At 34.4% G+C, this 25,280-nt stretch overlaps 1 long non-coding RNA gene across 1 annotated transcript; it reads right to left on the minus strand.

The window, feature by feature from the left end:
* Positions 1-2,255: 2,255 nt before the first annotated feature.
* On the minus strand, positions 2,256-25,043 carry LOC137393671 (uncharacterized). Its single transcript, XR_010978316.1, has 6 exons — positions 25,021-25,043; positions 22,430-22,486; positions 18,458-18,590; positions 15,365-15,481; positions 6,434-6,571; positions 2,256-2,964 (listed from the first exon to the last, which is right to left on the minus strand). It is a non-coding gene; the product is annotated as an uncharacterized lncRNA (long non-coding RNA).
* Between the last annotated feature and the right edge of the window lie 237 nt (positions 25,044-25,280).

Consider the following 25,280-nt stretch of genomic DNA (forward strand, 5'->3'; position numbering starts at 1 on the left):
TATACAGTCAAACATGGATAACTCGAACTTCACGGGACCGAGCAAAAGTGTTCGAATTATCAGAGCGTTCAAGTTATCAGAGCACTGTCACAAGTCCATGTATTTACTTATTTATTAGTAGATACATGTACATATACAAACTATAATATAAATCAAAAGCACAAATGGCTTGTTTCGAATTAAATGCTTCTAATGTAAAGTTTAAAACGTTTTTATCAAAAAGTATAGAGATTTTTCTATCACTTGAGATTGGTTCATTGTTTGAGGTGATGTTATTGCCAGGACGTTTTTTAGATTGACATTGGCAAAACTTGATCGTTGTTGAAATGCTCAAAAGAAAAGACATTTTTTTCTTTTGGGGGTTTACCCACGATCAATTTTGCCGTTTTTTCTTGAAGTTTATGCAAAGATTACCTTACTTTACCTGGGATTCGTTAAGAGCAACACTCCGAGGCAGTTCAATTAGAAGTTTTACGAGGTTTTACGTACATTCTATATCACTCACGCTTTTTTAATAGATACTTATTGAATGTACACACGTATTCTGTGTTTAGGTCAAACGATGAATAGTGTTTTGTAGCTACGACAACGTATACGTTTAATTACAACAATTTTTAAGACGTTTTAAACATTCAATGTTTCAACGTTGATTCAACATGGAATCAACGTCGGAAAACTATTCCTCACGGGCTAGCTGGGTTACGCCACGCACTCAAGGATTTTCGCCACGCACATACAAAACAAAAACAACATGCGATTTTTGTTTTGTATGCGCGTGGGGAAAATCCTTGCACGCGTGACCCGGCTAGCCCGTGCTATTCATCGTATAACAGTATAAATCAAATTTCACCAAACCTTTAGAAAAGTCGTTGACAAGAATATTTTGCCGATGGTGGTAATAACAACGATTATGAATTACGAAAAGATGAGGTTTAGCTCTATGGCTTTGAATAAAGTGATTTTCTAAAGCGATAACAACCGTTTCGGTAGCCGTTGGGCAAAAAAACAGTGTTTTAATTAATTAAAATTTAATTAACAGTGTCGAATTAACAGTGTTGAGTTCGAGTTATATATAGCAATTTATCATTACGTGGGAATGGACCAAAGAAACCGTTCGAATTAACCATGTGTTCGAGCTATCCGTGGGCGAGTTATCCATGTTTGACTGTATATATATATATATATATATATATATATATATATATATATATAGTCAAATTAGATTGAATAGGAGGCCACTTTGGAAAATATATCCACGATATAGGGCTTTCGGATAATAGGAGGCTTCTGATAGGAGGCTTCGCTAGAAACATGCTTAAACAACTCTACTTGTCATGCTGATCGCATACGTATCTATTTTGCATTTTGCATAAATTTTGCCGGAGAGTTCAACATTTTGGAAAATTTTGCAGGTTAGGAGGCTCTGTAGTTTGAAATGGAGGACCTCCCATTAGCGTAAAATTTGAAAATTTTTATACAAAATTCTGAGTTGTCTTCTCTTTTACAAGAGAAGTTATCTTCTCATTAAATTCAGGGCTTCCTATTATGTTTTTATATCTTGAATTAGATAGTCCTAGTTCCAAGCTCTACTTCTTTTCTTTTTATATAAATTTAGCTAACTATGATATTTAGTTTGGTTCTTTTTACTTGTAATGAACCTTTATTGCATCATTTAATTTTCTATCAATTGGTTAAAAAGGCAAACTAATCCCTGAAACCCCATTTCAGGGATTTTGCCAACAGAACCTAAGAAAACCGATTTGCAGGCACATCTGTGTGTGCTTTGATCTAAAGTTTATCATACATATTATTCATAAAATTGAAAACTTATGCTTTCCCTTAATAGCTTGTTAGTTGGCATGCATGGCAAAAACAAGCACTTTGTCCATTTAAAAAAAGTTGTAATAAGTTGCAATAAAAACTAGGATGGTATTGACATCAAGTGATTGGTATTGAAACCATCCTAGTTGTCAAATAGAAAACTTTTAAAACGTATATTAATTAAAACAGTGCATATATTCATGCTGCCAAATATGCCTGGTAGAGTCAGAGACACCCAATTTTTAAAACATAAATGTCAAACATGGGAGATTTGCATACCTGTGGCCACATTTATTACTTATACAATTTGATTTAGTCAATTCATTGCTACTGAGGCAAAACTGGGAAATATAGCATATGTGGGGCCCTTTGGATTATAAAAGGTTTCAGATAAGAGCTTTCGATGAAACCATGCAGTAACATTGAACACACTGTGCAGATTGCATGCATGTATATCTAACTCGCATTTATCAACATTGGTCAGCATATTTCTTTAAAAAAAGCCCAAACTTACTCAAAAGGAAAAAAATTGACTCTTTAAGCAACCCCGTCAAGGAGTTGAGTTTACAGAAAAGGAAAGCTCAATATAAGTACGTCAAACAAATTGCTCAAGTGAGTGCAACGGTGACAAATAAAATATTCTTAAAACACAATGAGTTTGTATAAATCTTAAAGTCTTTAGTGCAAATGGAGCAACCTATCAAAAGCAGGCCAAACAGCTGTTACATTACCAAAAGATTAAAAATCAAAGCATTCACAAGAATACCATAAAACATTTATCAACAAAAGTGGACTATTTTATTTCTGTCAAATAAAGCTGTAGAGCTTCAAAACACTGAGCTCTATAATTGTCTTGCAAATTGTGTGACCATCTCCTGGCACCTCGAGTATAATGTGTGAAGTTGTGGTAGCTGTAACTAATGGCTCTGCACAACGTTTAAAATATGATTTTAGCTAGAGATCTTAGAAGCGATTCGCAAGAGAACTTTGCTGATTGTAGACACGCCCAGCTACAGAAAGAACTTTAAGGTTGGATGTCATTCCAGTCACTGGATGCCTTTTTGGAAATTGAACATCAACTTGTTGTTTGAAGGTTAGGCAATCTAGACCACTTTGCCTCCACTGGTAAATATGCTGCTCTACCTGCAAAGAAACCAGTTATTAACCTGTTAGTATAGTTAAAAATTAGGAGAATGTTGAACACTACTCATTTTACAGACTTTCCCAAGATATCAAACCAGCATTAAAACAATACTGACTAAAAAGTGTGCTCCATCATGTTGTTTTAGAACGCTTAGGAGATTGGCCAGAAACTTGAAGAGTAGGCTTTTGCAGCTAGCTATATTGGTGGCTGTACTAAATGTAGGTCACACAGAAGATGCTTTCCTACTGAAACTCTGCATAATTATGTTTGCCCTAAAGAGATTGCAGTTCTCACTAAGTTGATGTTTTGCCTAAAAAAAATAAACCTAGTAAGCCTTAAAAAATTCTTGTTTCGATGTTGTTAACACAAGTTAACTCAATAAAAGTAAAAAACAACAAACATTATCATTAATGCTTTCTTTTAAGCTAAAGCTTTTTTTGTCAAACTATTAGGTAAGAATGGTATCTTTTAAATATAAAATGTAATGAATAGTTGGGTTAAGAAAAGCTTTATTTTACAAACTAATAATTACAGCGTTACCATTCCTCTTATTTCTAAGCAAAATGCACCAAAATCTACAAAATTTTACACATTCAGCCTGTACTGTGATGAGAACCGTGTCTGTCCATATAAAGCCACCGTTGGATAATGGAAAAATATTGCATCCCGCTGGATTTGAACTTGCAACATTTACCTTGCTAGACTGACACTACAAAAACTATGCTAATTAACCTTGTAATAATTTGCAATATTTGAATGCATAATTATTGCAACTGATAATCTTTTACAGCACTCTACACTGCCAGGGTATTTGTTGGTACAAGCCAAGTTGATTCAAATCTTGAGCTGAGTAAAATTCCTAACTGTCTACACGGTCAATTTTTTTCATGCACAGATTGACTATGAATTGTATAAAAGTCCCTTTTCATTCAGTTGGCCTTTAACACTGTAAGGTTGGTGTGTATGAATATGCCTTTCACTGCAATGCATACGTGTACAAATTAAGCATAGGGTTACTGCCAGGTTACTCTGCAAAGCAGAGTTGTCCTCTCGTGCACTCCAAACAAATCCTAAATATTTAGGATTATACATTAATCATTAATTATATAGACATTATTGAAATTCTTTAAATAGTTTAGAAGTTTCTATTAAAACAGATTTTCAGCTTTTGTTTACACCATTTAGTCTCTGCTTATATGATAAAGCTACTCTTTGCCATTAGCATGTCTGTGCAAATGCGCTCATTTATAACAGTTCATCTTCGTAGACTATTTGAGATGACCAAAATAAATTCTAGCTCAGCAAAAAATTTAACTCTGATGCTCATATCAACTGATTGGACAATTAAAAACATTCAGTTTTGAAGGTAGTAAACATGAATTTGGAGATCAAACAGAAGGTGAGGTGAATAAAAGCCACAAGAGACAGACTGCTACTTGTTGCGGCTAGCTAACAAAGTAAAATCAGTGTCTGTATGACTTATCATTTATCCATCGTCGGGAAGAGCTTGAGAGCAAGATAGATTTTGATGAGACTAGATATCATGACATTCAGCTTGGTATACAGACGGTCCCCAACCTACGAACGAGTTACGTTCCGAACAATTGTTTGTACAGTGAATTTGTTCGTAAGTTGCTTCAGTGCTATATTTTGTATTATAACTTATGCTTAAGGCCTACATGTATATAAGTATATTGAAGGTTTATATTAGTATGTTTAAGGCTTGTATAAGTAACCTGTAAATTGGTTTGTACTGAAAAAACTTTTTAATAAAATGGAGAGAATACTGTGGTGGACGCCAGGCCATGACACAGCATTTCTTATTGATCGTATGTGTTGTCCTTTTTTATTATATCGTTGTTTTAATCGTTATGCTAGAACTTATCTTTGTTGTCCTTTTTTATGTGTTGTCCTTTTATTATACCGTTGTTTCACTCGTTATGCTATTGTTATATCTGATATCATGTTATAACACTATCATTTATCGTCACTTTTATTGTTGTCATACCAACTCGCTAACGGTCCTATTTATTCACCTTGTTAGCCAGTGTTCTCACCGTTTGCCGTTAGGACGGAACAGTTGATATTACTGAATATAACGGAGCGCTCTCATTTATTTGAGCAGAGCAGATAGATGTACGCTCCTCGAATAGTGAAATTTCCTTCGCTGATAAAAAAGCTGAATGGGACTACACACACTTTCTTCTTTTTATTTATTAGTCTAGATCGTGCCAAGTAAAGGTCGGCAAACTCCTTTACAATACATACAGGAAAAATAAAAAAGTTCTTTGCGCACTGGAGATACGTTCACGCGCTTATGCACTGCAACGAACTGGGCAGAGGAAGGTGGATGCTGGGTGATGCTTCTATTTAGCGCCTCTTTCTGCCGCTAATAAGTCGGTAATACCGTCGGTATTATCGATGAATATACGCGCAGACCTGTTCGTATGTACCGTTGTTTGTAACTCGAATGTTCGTAAGTAGGAAACCGTCTGTATTAACACTCCAAAGCTTTCACTGATAGATCCCCTTCAAATATTTCTGATTTCTTGCGAGGCGAATCATTTTACATATTTTTGACAAAAATGACAATCTCTAATGACAAACTAGTTTAACAATGTATTGGTATCTATAATAGCGAACCCTATGCATCTTATCATTGCTCAAGTTTGGCAAGAATGTAAGCGATATTTTTAAGGACAACTATGAAAATTTTGTTAATAATTTTGGGAACTTTCACCAACTTGACACTTTACCCTATATGGCATTACTTATGTTGGTCAAACAAAAGCTTTACATAAATTCTTTACATTGAGAGGAATTTGCGTTATAATAGGTATACATGTACATTATAGCAAAATTTGCTGTACAGCTATTCCAACCAGATAAAAATCTGACCTATGCCCATACTACAAAAAATTCATAATTTGAGTTAAAATACTTGGATTTAAGTTAGCATATGACCTAAAAGTCAATGAAAGGAACTTAAGTTTACTTTTCACATAGGAAACAAATACATTATGCTTATGAAACAATGCAAGTGTTTTGGCCTTAAAGTTTGGCTTATTTATGTATATACTTAAAAACATTACTTTTTATTTTGTGGGTTTTCACTGTCCACAAAAGACCCTGGTCCCCGTTAATCCCGAAAATTGAATGGTGACTGCAGAAAACAGCTATGACAGGCCGAACAGGATTTGGAACAAAAGGTACATTTCTCACAAACAGAGATTGTAAATGGTACAAAAATGCAAGTTAAGCAATACGAGTGTCATTCAGAGTTAAAAAAAAGCTATAGCTTGTTGCATACTATTAGATACATCGTCCAAATACATATTATTGAAATTTTCGGACTAGCACAAAATTTTTCATCTCAATATTTGTAAAATACATCTAAAAAAATATTGTTTTTCACCAAGGTTCATTCTATGTCACTCAATATTTTGGTGTTTTGACACCCTAATTTACCTTCACTAAGTTCCTTTGTCCGCTCTCCTCTGACCAGAAACCTCCCCAAATATGTAAGCTTTTGTAACCTTGAATCGCCAATTCTTTAGATAACTTGTCTAGCACCAGAGTGGGTGCAGAACATGTTATAGCAACACCCTGCAATTAGTAATAACAAAATAGAAATATCACATTTTTTGAATGAATGATTTTCCGATTTAAATTAAACTCTTTTCATAGCTAATCAATTGAAAGCTCATTGCTTGCTGCAAAAAAAGGAACAAACTGAGCAAGCAGAAGTGCATCTGATATTTTAGCTTATGACTCTCAATCCCAGCTTTGATATTTGTCACCATTGTGATTTGTAGGCAATAGAAGAACGCGAGTTAAGCAATGTAAAAACTTATTCATATCCTATTAAAAAAAAGGACTTCAAATATTGAAGTGGTATTTCAAAAGCAATTACTCATTCGTAAAATTGATAGTCAGTAGTCTGACCCTGATCTGGACTTGGCTTTTAGATATTATTGCAAAGTAAAGTTTAGAGCTGGTCACCACAGGTTTTAACTGTGAGTTTCAGTTCCTATCCCAGACACTATGCTTACATATAGTCTGTACACGTGCTATCGTCAGTGGACAGGCAACCAGAATGCAAGAACATGACAACTATAAACATGCAAGGGTGAATAGGAGCTGTATATACAATTAAAATAAAGCAGTTATTTCACAAGGCATAGTCCAATTTGTAAAACGGAATAACTAGTAAATGACATTCAACTAAATTGTTGTTGATGACAGCTCTGCACAAGCTTCAGCTAAACATTCACAGATAATAATTACATAAGAAAATACACAAACTAAAAAGCAATAATACTTAGTCAATACTAAGAATGATTATGACGTTTAAGAATATTAATCAAAATTACGTACAGTGGCACTCGCATACCGTTGTTGCTTGAAAGGTATGTTTCCAAAAGAAAATCTTGTCATTTTTCTAAAAGATTACTAATGCTTAAAGGTTGACTTGCAACAAAATTCACGCTACAGTTATTTGGTATCAAAAGATTCACCATGTCTTACTCTGTTGTGTTGCATGTGCAATATATGTAGAAATGTGATAACATGCTCTTAAAAGCTCAAAAGCGAAAAGTTAATCGCCGCCATCACGAAATTGCCGAAGATTAGAATCCCGTTCCAAAAATGGGTCAAATGGAACGTAGCTCAACAAGATGGCTTCTGTTTACACTTTCATGCAACCTCATTCATTCAAATATTTTCACAATTACACTTCACGCATTCAATGAAACGATGTCTATTGTCCTCAAGCATCTGTTTCCTCATCACTGTATTGATGTCACTTTGAGAACTGATATCTCAAAACCTACCGTAAAAAATGGTTTAATTTTTAACCTTAGCTCGAAGGAATGCATATCATCATCTGATAAGCATGACAAGCCTGTTGGTCACCTGTGATAGTCAAAAAATGCTGCGAAAATTATGCGCGCTGTTTGGCAGGAAGCATGGGTCACATGATCAGATTGCGACTAGACGATTAGATCAACCCAAAACAAAATTGTAAACTAGCGAGCATCTATATTTGGTAAGAGCTCTTTGGCGAAACCCAAAGTTTATGTCATAAACTAGTGCTACAAGAAGTTTTATATTGAGCCTTTTACGGAACTTACAATTCATGTGAGAAGATCACGTGTCAAAACAATAACCAAATCATTTTACTATGTCAGAGAAATGAATTGATTCCAATCTACGGCGGTTTCGGGATCGCGGAGATTAACTGTTTCTTTTTTAGCTTTTAAGAGCTTGTAATCACAGTTCTCCATATTTTGCACCCACAACACAGCAGAGTAAGCCATGGTGAATCTTTTGATACCAAATAACCGTAATGAAATTTTGTTGCAGGTCAACCTTCAACAAGCAAAATGATAACAAGCTCCAGTACCATGCATTGACAACTTGGGCAGCTAAGTCGTACATGCAAATCAGATGAGTATTTTACGGTATTTTGGAAAGGCCAATAATTAACCAATATTTGAGTTTTCATCAAATTAAAGTACATTTAATGGGCCATTTTAGCAGCGCAAAGAAAGCACATTTCTGATGACCATTTGCACCAATTTAGGGCAGGTAGTAGGAGTGAAACAAATTGGTTCGACTTATTTTAGTCAAAAATGGATACAAGTATTAGCCAAATGAAAGTTTGTTACGGAAAGTTCTATCATAAAAACATAATTTGAAATAAATTCTATAATAAACCTCTTGCAGTTGCTTCATTTTGTCCTGCAAACACATTAAAATCTGTAATAGAAAACAAGACACCTATACAAAATCAAAACCGGTAGTTAATTTCTGTTAGTGATGACATATTTTTTATTGTAGCTCTACAATAGCACTATAAGTTCCAAACAGTGCATTAACTATTAATATGTGTCATGATCACAGAATTCATGGTAAGTCGGGATTACAAGATTTAGCAAACAAAATTTTGATTCTAGCCTAATTACAGCAGATTATATGGTCAAAAAACTGAAGCACGTTTACCATTAGTGCAAAAACATAGTTCCAAGAAAACTGGTATTAAAGTTTGAGAAACGAAAACCAATGTAATGTTTTGTTTACATTTCAACATGACATAGCAACCAATATCAAGATATTGTGATATTTATCTAGATTTCTGTACTTGGATCCAAAAAACTATGCTGAATTTAAAAATCTAAACAGATTTTAGCTGGTTGTCAAAGAAATAGCTGTATATTTATAAGAAAGTGTATTACTTATTTTTGCAGATATAAAAAACAGCTTGATTATATCGCGATATTGGGCACACCCAAATCATCAACCAAATCTTTAGAAAATTAACAACAGTAACATATTGCACACCATCGGTCACTATATACTTCGACCTTGCAAACTTGAATAATTATTCTCATAACTAAATCTGATTATAATTTCATAAAAATTGAATAATTTTTCTTATTATTAAATATTGTAGTAATCTTGTAAGAATCGTTAGGAAAACATCACCACAACTCCCTTTACTTTCACTGCTTTTGACATCAGTTAGAATACCAAAGTACTCATTACAAGCGTCCAAAATGTCAAAGTTACCTTTAAAATCGGCAAAAAAGAAACAATTATTTTTTGCGGACACCATTTTTCAGTACTTCTTGTTTAGCATAGCAGCGGTTTTAAGTTTTTTTTCGATGGTAAAATACTTTTATTGGCTAAACTGACTTCAGATTCAGAAAGATCACTCTTTGATTGGTACAGACCTACAGGTTACAAAATTTGTTACCAATATTATAAGTTCAGTTGGTGCAACTTCAAAGTCGAATAATTCAACTTCGTGATTTGCGACTTAACCATGGTCTCTGTGACCGCAACCCATATGATCTACCTGCTGATAACTTCAACTCCTTTACTACCAAATGGATCTCTCTACCGCGACATAAGTGTTTCGTGAAACTTAATTTCTAAAAGAGTGTATAAATGGTTATAACTTTACACCCCAATTGTTTATTAACAATATTTTTATAGCAAGTTTGTCAGCATAAGTTTTTATGTTAGTTCATGCCCCCAAAAATATTACAAACGAGTTGTTGAGTGAGAGGGACCACTTGTCGTCCATTTTGAAATTACTGTGAGGTAAGCACAAAACTCTAGTCGGATGATTTATGAATATTATTAGTTTACATGTTAACCCACTCAGGACTGTTCCCGAATACCTCGGGAAGAGTTGTGCTCTCCAGGGCCCATTCCCGAAGTACTCGGGTTAAACTTTGATTTGCTCTATTGCTTAGCTGTTTAGGTACATCGGTTTTATTCATTCACCAAACGAAGTTTAAGAGTCTGGGCATCATTTTGATACCAAATATGTGATTAGACAAGAAAGTTTTAACTAACAAATTATGTGATAGATATCAACTGTTTTGGAAATTTGATGATCGCCATATTGGAAAAGGTTTATCCGAACGATGGCAAAATTTTTAAGTGAATTAGATGCGGTAATCAGCTCAGGGGAAGAAAATAGCAACAAAAGTAATGTTCAAGAAGAAAATGAGAATTTTCTGATGGAAGAAGGTAAGTTTTATGTGGCTATTTATAGAATTTTACCGAAAAAAAAACGATAAAAAGCCGAAATTTTTCTTGTGAATTTCTAACAAACTTTATTCTAACAGTGTAAGATATGGATTTTTTTCATGATACACATGATTATAACATTTTTAATCCAATAAAATTTAGATCTTTTTGCAGCATTAACTCATCACTCTATTACCCCATAATAAACAATAGTTTTATGATTTCCTTGTAGTACTACAAGATAATAAAAATTTCTTATTTCATTTATATCCAATTGTTCAACCCACAATTAGTCAAGCATATAGTTCTCAACCTCAACATCTACTATAAACTAGCCTCAACCACTAGGCTCTAATATTGGTCGATAGGGGACACTTACCACAGTAATCATCTTCATGACTTTTTGTGTTTATATTTACAGTATCAAAAAATATTTGCAATTTGTATTACCAATTGTTAGCTGCAGTAGACTACTTATTTTCCATTTGTTATTAGGTATTTACCCTGAAAAGCTACTAAAGCACAATTTTTTCTAGACTGTACAAGAAGTTTGAAAGCAAATAGGTTGCTTACTACCGATCATATTTGCTACATGTAGGTGAAGACAGTCAAGGGCTTGTGAGTGATGATGCCATTGTTGATGAGCCTAGGGCTTCAACACCAATATCTGATGAATACTGCATCAACTAACTTATAATGGCAGCAAATATGCATGTGTAGTTGGCATCAAATAACTTTCACCGTGTCATAATTTTTTAATGAACACACCCTTATTATACATGTATATATTGTTTCGTTTTCATGCATATTCATTTTTACTGTATTTTTTACAATATATTTTACTGTATTTTTACACCTTTTTTTTGCTAGTAATTGATTGTCTGTTAGCTGGTAACTTGAGTATTCTTTATGCATAATATATTCATAATAACCTCTGCAATGCATTTCAATATAAATTAACAAATTGTTTGATTATATAATTGATAAAACTGTCAGTGACGTAGTGTTGGTTAGAAGCTAGTAACACCTGTTCTATTGCTCGGAATTGAGAAATCTTTTTTTTTATTTGCTGCTGATAAAGTTTGCTATCAATCTAACATAGGTCCAACAATGTCAGTATCAAAAAACTGCTTGTGAGCTGCTACGAAACATGAAAACTAATTTTGATAAAAAATAAGTTCACAGAATTATTAGAAATTGTGGTCAGTAGAATTTGTAAAGGTGCACAAAAATTTATATCACATTGTAGCCTGGAGTGTCTTTGTTATGCTGCAAAAAACAAATCAAGATTATTTTGAAAAGAACTCTAGTTATACTCAATTTTGTGTAGCTCTATTTTAATTGTAAGGCTAGTGAAAAATTAATTGGGCTGGGGGAGCAGTCAACCAATAACTAATTAGTCCTGAATGGGTTAATTAATCTGATGAACATAATTACTCTCATTAGTACTATTGCTCAATAAAGTTGCTCAGTCTATAGATCTGAAGTTAGTAACCATTTATGGCTGTATTGCTTCTGAAATTACTGGTCATCAGTAAGAAGATTTCATAAAACAAGTTTTTGCAAAGCAAAACTATGCTCAGGTTGTAAACGCATTCTTATTTGCTCAACATATGCAAATAATAGCTTTTTTCAATCAGGTATAGATGTAATAAGATAATTTACTAATTAATCAGTAATCGGAAACAATTTGTACAAAAGCTTGCTAAAGCCGCATCATGCAGCACTTGGCCATACAGAAACACATTGCCAAACGAGCTGTACTATTGGTAGTTTAAGAGTTCACACTGAAACAGCTTCAACATAAAATTAAGACATAAGAAATCAGTGCAAAAACTGCTTCGTATTACATTTACTTCATGCCTTGTTGTAATTGAGCATCATTACAACAAGGCATGAAGGATGCACAATTAGGAAAAAATGGCTGCAAGATCAAAATTTACCAAGTCTTTAATTTGTTAATGAAGCCGTGATAAAAAACAATTTAGACAATTCATGCAGAACTTAAATGCAACTGCATTTCATCAGCATTTTTATAAGCAGGCTTAGTGTAAAAAAAACAGAGTAAGAGCCATACTACAAGTTCATGAAGTTTTGAACAAATTGTTACTTTACCCTTCAATATGTTGTAAAATGCTAAGACAAGGTTAAAAAATTATTGACGCTGTTGGAAAATAGAACGTTTCAAATGCCTCTAGATTTCATAAAAAAACAGCTAAAAATGATGGCCAGGGTTCTTGAGGACACTTTTATTTGTATGAAAGATTGGTAGATAGAACATTATTACACAAACAGACAATTCCAGAATTAAAGCGCAAACATTGTGGCCATAAAGGGTAAATAAAAATTGTTTCAAAGTAAAAGCCAAAAGGCTATTGTGCCTGGTAGTGGTAGCATCATTACCATATCATTTTTCTATTGAATAACGTAATACACTTTTTATTAGAATAGAACAGACTTTGGTACATTAATTTGTCCTACATGTGATGGCTCTTATTAAAGACCTAATTTTCACCAATGAAGTGTACCCTCAGATTAAGACGACCTTATTTATGAACCACACCGCCTATCAGAGTTTTTTAACATACACATTAATCAGCAGAAGGTTTTACGCCTAATGTTACCGACAAAAAATCTAAAAAGTGTGTTGCAGTATGAGCTTGGTCAGGTTCTCATCCTCTTTTGCTGATACAATAGGTAGCAATCAGTAGTCCATTTTCCAAAGGTTTATTTATTGTCCATTTCTAAAACCTTGGTAGCTGTAAAGGTCTAACACAGCTGTTTATTGCAATAACAAACTGTAAAAACAAAAATAATGATTCTCAAAAAACTTTGGTCGCTGTTGGCTGTTAACATGTTTTCTATTAGTTAGATGCAGGATGGCGATTGGTTTTTTCCTATTAGGTACACATATGACCGGCTAACTAATTGCCTACTCACTAATAAGAAATGTTTTGTACAAAGATTTTTTAGCGCATTGCTCTTGGTTATAAGCGTACATTGTGCTGAGCTGCACTGCGCAGCCTGTTGTACGCACTCAGTTAATGGACTAGACCAAAATCTGATTGTGTTTTAGACTTTCTCCATTCGGAAAACCCAGGCTACACTCATTAAGAAATACATTCAATCTTTAAAAAATGGTTAATATTTTAATACTTTGATATTGTATTTGTACAATTTAAATATCAATTGTACATGCCACTCCATACATGGTTATTTTGCTTCATAACTATTGTTTTACTGTTTTTGCGGATTGTCAGTGCTATAGTATTTTAGTGTAGCCAACTACCCAATGTAATGACTGCAGTCTCCAGAGCTCACTTTAGTCATCAAAGCCCAATTTAATTATCAGAAGATTAGGACTACAAAAAGTAGAGGACTCATCAACTTACCCTTCAGTTTTTCAAAACAATTGTAGGCCAATATGATTAGTTCTGTGAGAACATGATTACAGAACAATAGTTCTGCGTGGTGAGCTCATCTTCGTTCTCCAGATTAAACAACTTCTACAAAAGAACAAAGATTTTAACATTGTATAAAAAAATAAGTTGATGAGGACTTTATGCACAGAGTCTCTGACCACCTTCAATTTGGTATTGGAAAAAATGTTGAAAGTGAGCTACCGTTAAACCTATATTTGAATGCACCTTGATTTGATTGGCACCGCTATTTGGGACCACATCAGGAGATTGCTTTGAAAATCGAGCGCCATCTTTTTAATGAACGCCAACTCTATTTGAGGAGGTAAGTTACCTTATCAGTATATGTATAGGGTTAGGTATATTCGCTTTTTGTGAAAATATAGCAAGGAGCTTTTAAGGTCCAAACACACTAGGCGATTTTATTGCAAGCGTCATGAAGGCGAAGATATCGCTGGTGCGTGCATAAACACACTTGAGCGATTTACTAGCAAATGATATAATGGGCACGCTCACAAACTGCCAATAAAAATCCGTATCATTAGTTTTTTCGTAGTTGTTGATAAATTTAGGCCAGTGAAAATGTCGTCGTCTAGGCTACAACATAAACAACCTCCACATTTGTTATTAAACCTATCTCCCTTTCAAAGAGTGTACACTGCCTACACTACAAGAAGACAAAAGAAAAACGATTGTTGTATTTTTAGCTGTATTGTTTTTACAATTTTTTATACATATTTTATTTTGTAGTGGTTTTTCATATTTAATATATTAAATATTTACCATTCTCAAGATGGTCAACCGGCGCAACGATTGACTCCGGATGTTGGTTTTCAACTCGGATTTTTTTAAAGTTTTGTTATGATGGACAGAACTGGGAGTGCTATTATTAAATTCATGAACAATTGAGTGTTCGTTCTGAAGATGTTTCATAACAAAATAGAAAATTGGAGCTGATGTACGTTGTTGAACATCGGTAAGAAATAATTACCCGCCGTAAAATTACATTCTGGTAAGAACTAACCAATCGAAATGCATCTCGTTAGCAATAAAGTTGTGTAGAGAAATTCTAGCTTTATCGCTCTGCATGAACACGCTGAGTGAACTTTAATTAGCTCTAACGCAATATCGCTCTAATTATCGCCTAATTTGTTTTCACCTTAAGAGAATGCTTCAGCGATAACACTTGTTCTATTGAGTCAAATATGCTACAAAGCAAAAAATTACTCTGAATTTGTTGTCGGGGTTGTATAAAAACACCATTATCAGCTTTTCAAATGTCTTAACCGCCAGTACATCAGCAGTCATAATTAAACATTGTCCCAAAAACAAGCGGCCTCAAACTGCCTAAAATATCGTACTAATCAAACATTCCATGTTAAGTGGAAAGAAAATGGGATAAACTACAGCATTGAAATTAAAGCACTCTCACACTCACTTCATGAACAGTTCTGTCAAAATCTTTACTGATAACTCAGCTTGCACTTTTATTCCATAAGTGCCAGAGTCACATCTAGGAGCAATAGGTCGGCTTTGCGCTAGAGGACAAGCAAGGCTAAAAGTGATAAAAATTAGATAATACACAATAAACTTTCAAGTTCAATTAGTGATGAGGGAGCAAAAGTATCCTACATGGGAGCTATTGCACACTTTAAACATGATATTTGTACCTCACAAACTCACATGGTCTTTTAGAGTAAAGTAGATGCTCCTATAACATATACCTCCTATAGCATAAATTCTAGAAAAAAGTCGGGCAATTTTGTGAAGTTTTTGCTTCGTACCGCGTAAAAAACTCCATATAACTTAAAGTGTATCATCGGGCGAGTTCTAAAGTTTGATTTGAGTGTTAGTCTGTCTCGCCACACCTGCGAGAAAAGAAAGCGACATACAGCGGTGTCAGAAAGTATTTGTCCACCTCAAACCTCACTGCCCATTTTAGGTAAATTTGTTGTAGTAGTCATGTAGAGGGATTGAACCCTGACAAACCATGCATCATTTAAAAGTAAATTAACATTAGATCTTGTTGACACCATCAGTAATAAAATTACGGTTAATCAGGGATCAATAATCATTTTTAGGCCAATCAATGTGAATCAGTGCTTATTAACTCATTTTCAAACGCAATATGACATTATTAATTTTCAAGTGGAATATTATCACAACAATAGAGATCCTGTTGGACAGCATGTGCAGCAAAGGTTTACAGTTTTGCTTGTTAAAAGAGGAACAGCTAGAGATTCCAGAATTCATACCAGCGTCAACATCAACCATGGATAAGAAATGTGTCAACGACCTCATCATTCGCCTGCATACGATGGGCAATCTGAGCAATAGAAAAATAGCGAAGAAGCTTAGAGTATTTCAATCTAAAGAAAATTAAGTGGTAAAGAAATGAATGCAGCATCAAACCAACAAAGATCTACCACGATCAAGGCGTTTGAAAAAACCAGCTGTCCAACATGATTGCTGGTTTCAGATTATGAACACTCAAACGCTCGTGAGGCTTGTTCACAGCATGCCTAAGGCTGCAGAATGGTTATAGTCTGCAAAGGCTACCAGATAAAATATTAAAATGCAAAACAACCCCAATGGCTTTTTTCTGGGCCCATAACAGTACAAGACTGTTATTTTCAATTTAGAAAATAATTAAAGAAGAGATAATAACGAAATTTGCGATGACATATTTTCTGGTATGCAGTGTGAATTAGTAGGCAGCGGTTGATACAATAGAAGATATTTGGCAATTTTAAAATCTAGTTATTTCTATTTTTCAGCTCATTAGGATTGTTTTGATACAGGGTTTTATGTATGCAGTGCAAAATATTTCCAAGTTATGATGAATTTATTGCAGTGCTACACTTACTTAAACAGGCAGACAAAGATTTTTCCCAACACTGTACATAAAGCATTATACATATAATACATACAATTTCCATGACATTCTGACTCTTGTGATAATTTTTCTGAAGTGACAATGGAACAGAGAATAGGTACATATAGCAGTGCAATTGTTGATAAATATTTTAAGGCTATTGGTCGGTGCATCTGAATGTCACGAGTTGGAGTTGCAATCTTGAGCTCTTAAGAACGAATAGATGACGAAAAGGTACTATCACTTTTTTATAGTGAAACTTTTTTCTTAGTCAATTGTTGTAAGTCGCTGTCGCGTCAAACTATGCGCTCTTCATCAAATTATTGTCAAATTACCACAATCATGGTCTATTAAACCAATGAGGTTGATCATGAAAAGTTGTCGATGAAAACCAATAATACAGTTAAGGCACCGCCAATACATTCAAAAGAATTTAAGTCGGATTCTCACATGAGCGAGTTTGGAAAGGTCCTGAAATGGTTTAGACAATTTACATGTATGTTAACATTCTTATAATGAAAAATCCTTATCATGTAAACGTTCCTAGAACTGATCATCTCATTTTAGCCGCGCCTACTGTACAGTCATGTCTGATATGAGAGCAAAATGCATTCTGGGACAAAAGCTCGCAAGTTAATTTTCTTAAAGTCCTATCTCAAAAATGTTTTTTATATAAATTAACTAAAGATAAATTATTGTGTTGCCATCCTCTAAAAAACTACCAATAAGAGATATTACAATGAAAAAATACATGATTTTATCTATTCATGCTCTATACCCATGCCCCCAAGGCTACAAATACCTATGTAAAGGTTATGATCTGCATTAAAATGTAGCAGTATTATGCGCAACATAATTTTGAGTAGTGGCAGTATGCAGCAGTCCATACAGTAGCATACCATATGGAGTTCTTACCTTTCAGAGAATCATAGCACTAATGATTGTGAGAGAGAGACCTGATGCAACACGCTTGGTACGCTACACTTTTGTGGCATCGCATAAACAAACTTAAAGTATAAATTTAATATAACTGAATTCAGCTTAATAAAACATTCTTGAAAAAAACGTTCTGATCTTATATTAGAGCTAATTCTATTTTTTCTTCATTTTAATTTTTAAATCATCTCTTCCTGGCTGGAAACTTCTCGATTTGCTTATACTCTCATTTCCAGCCAACCTTTTTAAAACAAATCTGAAGCAGACCTGACGGGAAAACCAAGTGATGCAGTTTCCGTAACTGGCCTTTCGCATCTTTGGGCATTTAGTGATACATCAAAAACCACCTTGCAAGCTCGCATCTCTAATTTTCTAGAATTTCAAGGCGAAAGTGGGTAGTGAGATAGTGAACGGTACAGAATTTGTGTAAACATAAATTGCTTGAATTCTTAAATCTATTCATTGGTTATTGTTATATATATATATATATATCAATATATTTATTTTGAAGGTTTGGGGTAGACTGACACAATCTTCTGATGAATCAATTGATTTCTTATAGCCGGTTTGGGTATTGACTCGTGTTTGCTTCAAATTCTGTATCATTTACGATTTTGCTACCCATGAAAGTTTATTATAAGTTATGACTAATGTGTTGAGAGTATATGGGAGGTCATTAAGTACAAAGCCCATCAAGTCAAGTAGTCAATGATGACTTACCAGCTGTTCAAAATTAGGTTGGGTACGTGTCTAATGACAGGGAAGAAGCGTTCAACTGACATTTATGATCTACTCATCGCCAAAATCTTCCGGAAGACAATGCAAGGAAGAGGACCTTGATGACCGCCCAGGCCTATATAAATGAAAGAACCGTGAGTCACCACCGGTTTGTATGTCAATGAATTTGATATAGAAATACATAAAGTGCTGGTCAAATGAAAAGCAATACACGAGATGTTATGGATGAATAGCTATGCAAATGGCTTTGTACTAACCCTTGGTATGAAATATTACCCAAGCCTGTGTCATTAGACAGCAACCACATTTGCTAGTTAAAGCTCTAATTTTCAAATAAATTAGACAATGCTATGTAAATACATGTAAGATAATATCATAGTTGTTAAATATAAATACAAACTTGTAAAAATCCATGATACGAAACCGAGTTTTAACCCGTTGATCCTTGCTCGATCTAATCAATGCGTGTCAGTAAACCTAGACAATATGTCCAGCAATCCGAAGTTATTAATTTTTTACCAAATATATCTAAAAGTGCTAACAATGCAATGATATTTGGTGAAACAGCAGTACAAAAAGTCGGACAACCTACAGCAGATGTCATCAAACAGAAAAAAACAGTATGTCACCATTATTCGGGCTAAAACTATAAAAGTTCGCACGGTTTTAAACACTCATTAAACATTTACAGATAATATTCATCCATAGCACGCTCATCATCCTTTCATGACTCAAAATATACTGGAAATTTATATTTATTATCATAAAATTCCATATTTGTATCACAGTCATTTATGACCTACCAACGAATGAGTCATATTGATTGTTTCGCGATATCATTCTAATAAAACGTGTTATTATAATGAAAGAAGTAGATAAAGATAAGTGAAAAATGTTTCAAATGGAAGTGAAATTTAGAATCTAACATCCTGTGAAAGAATTAATTTTATTAGTTTTTGCTGTTGCTTAAAAACATATTTTGTAAACAGAACCATATGGAAGCCTGCATTCCGCCATTAAGGTTTCTGCCACAGCCTACGCAATTCCGTAATACCAGCTGTGAGGGTTCAGAGGGCTAACATTGATGAGATACTGCATTATTTACTGTTTTGGTTAGTATTGTTCCTTATACCTAAATTGTAAAAGCAAATGAAAAATAATTTTCTTTTGTTTTGCAGGTACAACTACAAAAACATTGACAACAAGCGTGATAATCTCAAATCAGAAGATTGGAGACTAAAATTATAAAAACACTACGCCATTCTATGTCATTTTAATTGAACAAGTTGAACTGACTGAAACATGCTACATCTCCGGTGTTTTTTTTTGTAAAACCTAACTTAATACATGACACCAGCATAGTCAGTGTGATATTTAAATGCAACTATAATTATTTCCCGAGTTGCATTAGTCCATAGCAAGCATAGTTGCTGAATATTGCACATCTTTCAAGTGGAGTAAACCCAGCACTTATACATTCTGCTCAAAGAGTTCTTGTGCCAAATCTCAAACTCAGCAGTCAAAATTCTAGCCAACAAGATAAAAATACTCAAACTTTTAAATATCAAGATTTGAGAGAAGATAATTCCCGAATTTCCAGTGAGTATAATACTACTTTTTACTAACAAAAGTCAACCAAAATACCATGAGAACAGTAATACACAGTGTGGGTAAGGTTAGTCGGCTAGGCTATTAAAAACTAGATGAAATCATAATTGTTATATACAGGGTTTAGCTTTATAAGAGGGTCAGTATGGTGTAATCTCAAGAGTTCAAAACTTTCAAGTTGGAAACATTGGAAAACATTGAAATCAATGTTCAGAGGCTAAGCATGACACTAAACCACAAAAATGTTCATTTTAATGTCATGACCAGAGCTATATTGATTGCTAATTATGATTTTTGTTGTATGGGTCTACAGAAAAAGCTATCTTAAATAGTACTCCACCCTTTCCTATTATAATTAGTTAAAACAAAATGATTTTTAAATTTCTTGTTGGCATGAGTAACAGTAACAAAATAACAAGAAAAGAGGGCGTTCAGCTAAAGACTAAGACACAGTTGTTATCAAAATTATAGACCATATAATTAAACCCTGAAAATAAAATTGAAAAAGGAGTCACACCGTTTTATCTTGTCAGTACATACCTGCAACCAAAAGCAAGTCAGGCATCATAGCATCATTACGAAACGCGATTGCAGAATCTACAGAAAAAAAAAGACAATTGATGGTGAGCATGCATTCATGTTGACCAAGATAAGTTAGACAGTACATCACAAGTTAGACAAAGACACACGAGTAACGCATGTAAACAAGTGCCAGCGAGGTGTTGACAGTGGCTGATGGGATTAGCCATTTCTCTGAACTAAACAATCACCAGCCACGCTATTACATAATGCCATACACTCAGCTATACACAAATGGATGTTTAAATAATGCTAGCTACTAGATTATGACCTTCAGTTCTTGAACTGGGTAATGTCTGGCTCTGAAAGCTAAAGCTTGCAAGATACAAAAGGTGTCCCACAGCACATTGGAGAACTATCAAGCAAATTTGGTCATTGATTTTGCTAATGCTGCACACAAATTTGTTGCTAACTAGCATATTAATGTGTATACAGAGAGCTTAACTAGTTTGCATGTATCATGGTTCAAAAGCTAAGCTTGCTGAAAAATTATTTAGTAATTCATATCTACCAAAGCATTATGAATTATAGCAACTCTCGACTACTGCCAATCGCTTGACATTTCTACAGTTTCTTCGGCTTTTATGACTACAGAGGTTTTCTTGGTTTGCGATTAGGTTATCTGGAGTGTTCTTGTCCCTGCATACACATATATCTTTTTTGATCACTCAAACCTTATATCTATCTCTTCTTCGAGTACATAGAACAATTTAAGTATTGTTCAATATATATACTTAAATTGTAATTTTACAGGTGAAAATAACTTTTTATCATTTTGCAGGTAGAACTACAAAAACATTGGCGACAGGCGTCAGAATCTCAAATAAGAAGAATGGAGACTAAAATTATAAAAACACTACACGACTCCATGTCATATTTAATTGTACTAGTAGAACTGACTGAAACATGCTATATCTATGGTGTTTTATGTGTACAACCTAAATTATTACAAGACACCAGCTTAGTCATCATGATATTGAAATGCAATTATAATTATTTCCATAGTTGCATTAGTTCGTAGCAAGCCTGGTTGTTGGATATCACACATCTTTCAGTCCCAGTAAACCTAGCATTAATCCATTCTGTTCAAATAATTCAAGCGCCAAATCTCACACACAGCAGTCTAAATTCTAGCCAACAAGATAAAAATACTCAAACTTTCTAATTACAAGATTTGAGAGAAGATAACCCCATGAATTTTCAGTGAGTTTCACTGCTAGTGCCAAACCCTAATTTGTACTAACAAAAATCAGCCACAATACAATCAGGACAGTACTACACAGTGTGGGTAAGGTTAGTCGGCTAGGCTATTAAGAACTAGATGAAATCATATTTGTTATAGACAGGGTTAAGCTTTATAAGAGGGTCAGTATGGTGTAATCTCAAGAGTTCAAAACTTTCAAGTTAGAAACATTGGAAAACATTGAAATCAATGTTCAGAGGCTAAGCATGACACTAAACCACAAAAATGTTAATTTTAATGTCATGACCAGAGCTATATTGATTGCTAATTATGATTTTTGTAATGTGGGTCTACAGAAAAACGCTATCTTAAATAGTACTCCACCCTTTCCTATTACAATTAGTTAAAACAATATGATTTGTAAATTTCTTGTTGGCATGAGTAACAGTAACAAAATAACAAGAAAAGAGGGCGTTCAGCTAAAGACTAAGTCACAGTTGTTATCAAAATTATAGACCATATAATTAAACCCTGAAAATAAAATTGAAAAAAGAGTCACACTGTTTTATCTTGTCAGTACATACCTGCAACCAAAAGCAAGTCAGGCATCATAGCATCATTACGAAACACGATTGCAGAATCTACAGAAAAAAAAGACAATTGATGGTGAGCATGCATTCATGTTGACCAAAACCAGTTAGACAGTACATCACAAGTTATGGTGCGTTTACACTGGCCAGGACCGACTCCGATTAGGTGCCAAAACCCTGACTCAGACCGGTACCTCAGACATTTCATGTATGGGTGCCGACACCGACTCCCCTTTACATTGCAACGATCGAACCATTTTTTTCGGTACCAACAGCCAATCACAGCGCTTCGCCGTTCTGACCTTCACCCAACCACGCAAAGACGAGTACACATAAAAATCAACGCGTTTGATGTGGAAAATTATATACTAGTACTACACTATTACTACTGCTCCTACTACTACCGCTAGAAGCAACTACTGAATGCCGAATGGAATCTTCCGATGACGATTAGATTTTGTTGATGGCAGGATCAGCTGCGGGAGCTCTGACAGTCTGTATTATATGTAATTATATGTTTGTATATATTTTATGTCTATAAATATTTTATTATATGTGTTTTCCTTTTTATTATAGCCTTGTTACTCGTTAGGCTATCAATTGTCGTCGTTTATGTTGTCATATCAACGCACTAGCGGGCCTAATTATTGGCCATTTAAACATTGTTACCTGGTGTTCCTACTCGGTTCCGTTAGCCGGAACGGGCAATTTTATTGTATATAAGGGCGCAACGCTCACTTAGTAGACAGAGCGAATGGCCGTGCGCTCCTCGGCTAGTAAATTTCCTTCGCTAATAAAACCTTGAATAAAATCACACTCAATTTATTTCTGTATGAAATAATTTAGATCGTGCCAAGTAAGGGCCGGCAAATTCCTTTAAAGTAGTACATGTAGTAGAACTAGTAGTAGTACTAGTAGTAGTCATACAACTGGCTATTCACTTTTAATTACTTTAAATAAAAGCTCACTATCAGAAAGAGCACTAGGGAAAGTTTAATGACAGTCTCCTAGCCTCTCATTAAACCTAGCCCTTTCGTTTCATAAACTTAGAACTGCCATTAAAGCTTAGGCTCATTTAATCAGAGGCTCCTAGCTTATGATTGGCTGATGAGCTGCTGGGATTCACCGACACTGACTTTCAAATCACCACAAACACCGATCTCTCTGCTCACACCTACCTCACCTGCTCGCACAGACTCATCAAATTGGTCTGTGCTCGACAAAATGGGTGACAAAATCGGCCAGTGTACATGCACCATTAGACAAAGAAGCATGAGTAATGCGTGTAACAAGTGCCAGCGAGGTGTTGACAGTGGCCGATGGGATTAGCCTGAACTAAACCACCACCAGCCATGCTATTACATAATGCCATACCCTCAGCTATATACAAATGGATAGCTAAATAATGCTAGCTACTAGATTATGACCTTCAGTTCTTGAACTGGGTAATGTCTGGCTCTGAAAGCTAAAGCTCACAAGAGACAAAAAGTGTCCTGCAGCACACTGGAAAACTATAAAGCAAATTTTAGTCATTGATTTTGCTAATGCTACACACAAATTTGTTGCTAACTAGCATATTAATGTGTATACAGAGAGCTTAATTATTTTGCATGTATCTGTATCATGGTTGATTAGCCAATCAAAAAAATGTTCAAAAGCTAAGCTTATGGCAAAATAGTCATTTTCTCTTAAGTAATATCTGCAACTGGGAATATTAATAATATCATTCAATAATATAAACTTCCATGGTAAAAGATTTTTCTCATGTCATGCGTATCTAATATCCTTCACAAAGCCTTGTTAGCAAAGCTGATGCTACATGTAGTTCTAGCATTATACAATGTTGCTCATTTTACATCCATTTTTCGTCCTAAATTTCTATACTGAAAAATAAACTACTGCTAACTTTTGCCTCGCAATGGAAGCTTTGATAAGCATATGGTACGGAAATAATTTTTGTATGAATATTACAATATAAATTATATACCATTTCACTATTCAATTCTTAAATATCCTTCTGTAAACCATATTATTGAAACAGTTGCTGTACATTTTTAATCCCTTGAAATCTTTAAAAAGTTGAAAAACTTATCATTCACGACCTTGAAGCTTTAATGTAAAGCATGCATCTAGCAACCAGTTAGCAAGACAACATTTTTCTGTAATCCATATCTGCGGAAACATTACCAAGGATAGCGACTCTCAATTCTTGCAAATCACTTGACATTTCTACAGTTATCTTCAGCTTTTAAAACTACATATGTTGTCTTGGCCTGCGCGGTCAGGTGGGTTTTTGTACCTGCATATTTTTTGCTCCCTATAACTTTATATCTAAGCATTCATAACAGCCTTTCTCTTCTTTGATTTTCTGCTTTTCAGTTGTTATACGACTAACACATATATAAAGTCAGAATGACTGCGTTAAAAACATGAATATGAAATAAATGTTAGGCTACAATCATTCAGGCTTCTAATATAAGTCCTAATTTTTTGTTACTTTGGATGAGTGACAACCATAAATTCTTTAGTTCAATGTAATCTCCAAAATACATGGTAAGCCAGAGCTAAAGCATAAGCACACATACCTGCTACCTTCACTATCTGTCCTATTTCTTAAATAGAGTTTTAGCCTATCCTTGTTCGTCTAAATCAGAAACTAAAGCTAAAAGCCTGACTGTAACGAGATGGAATGAGTTAGATTTACAGCTTTACTTAGGCCTGGTTCGAACCAATATGGCATCTAAGACACGTGTGACAGAGTACCTGTTATGCAAGCGATCGCTCATGGACTACAAGCTCAGAGTGAGCGACTATTATGTCCTACAGAAAGAAATGTCGTCATTTG

Source organism: Watersipora subatra, chromosome 4 (genome assembly GCF_963576615.1).
Source record: "Watersipora subatra chromosome 4, tzWatSuba1.1, whole genome shotgun sequence".
Classification (NCBI taxonomy): Eukaryota; Metazoa; Bryozoa; class Gymnolaemata; order Cheilostomatida; family Watersiporidae; genus Watersipora; species Watersipora subatra.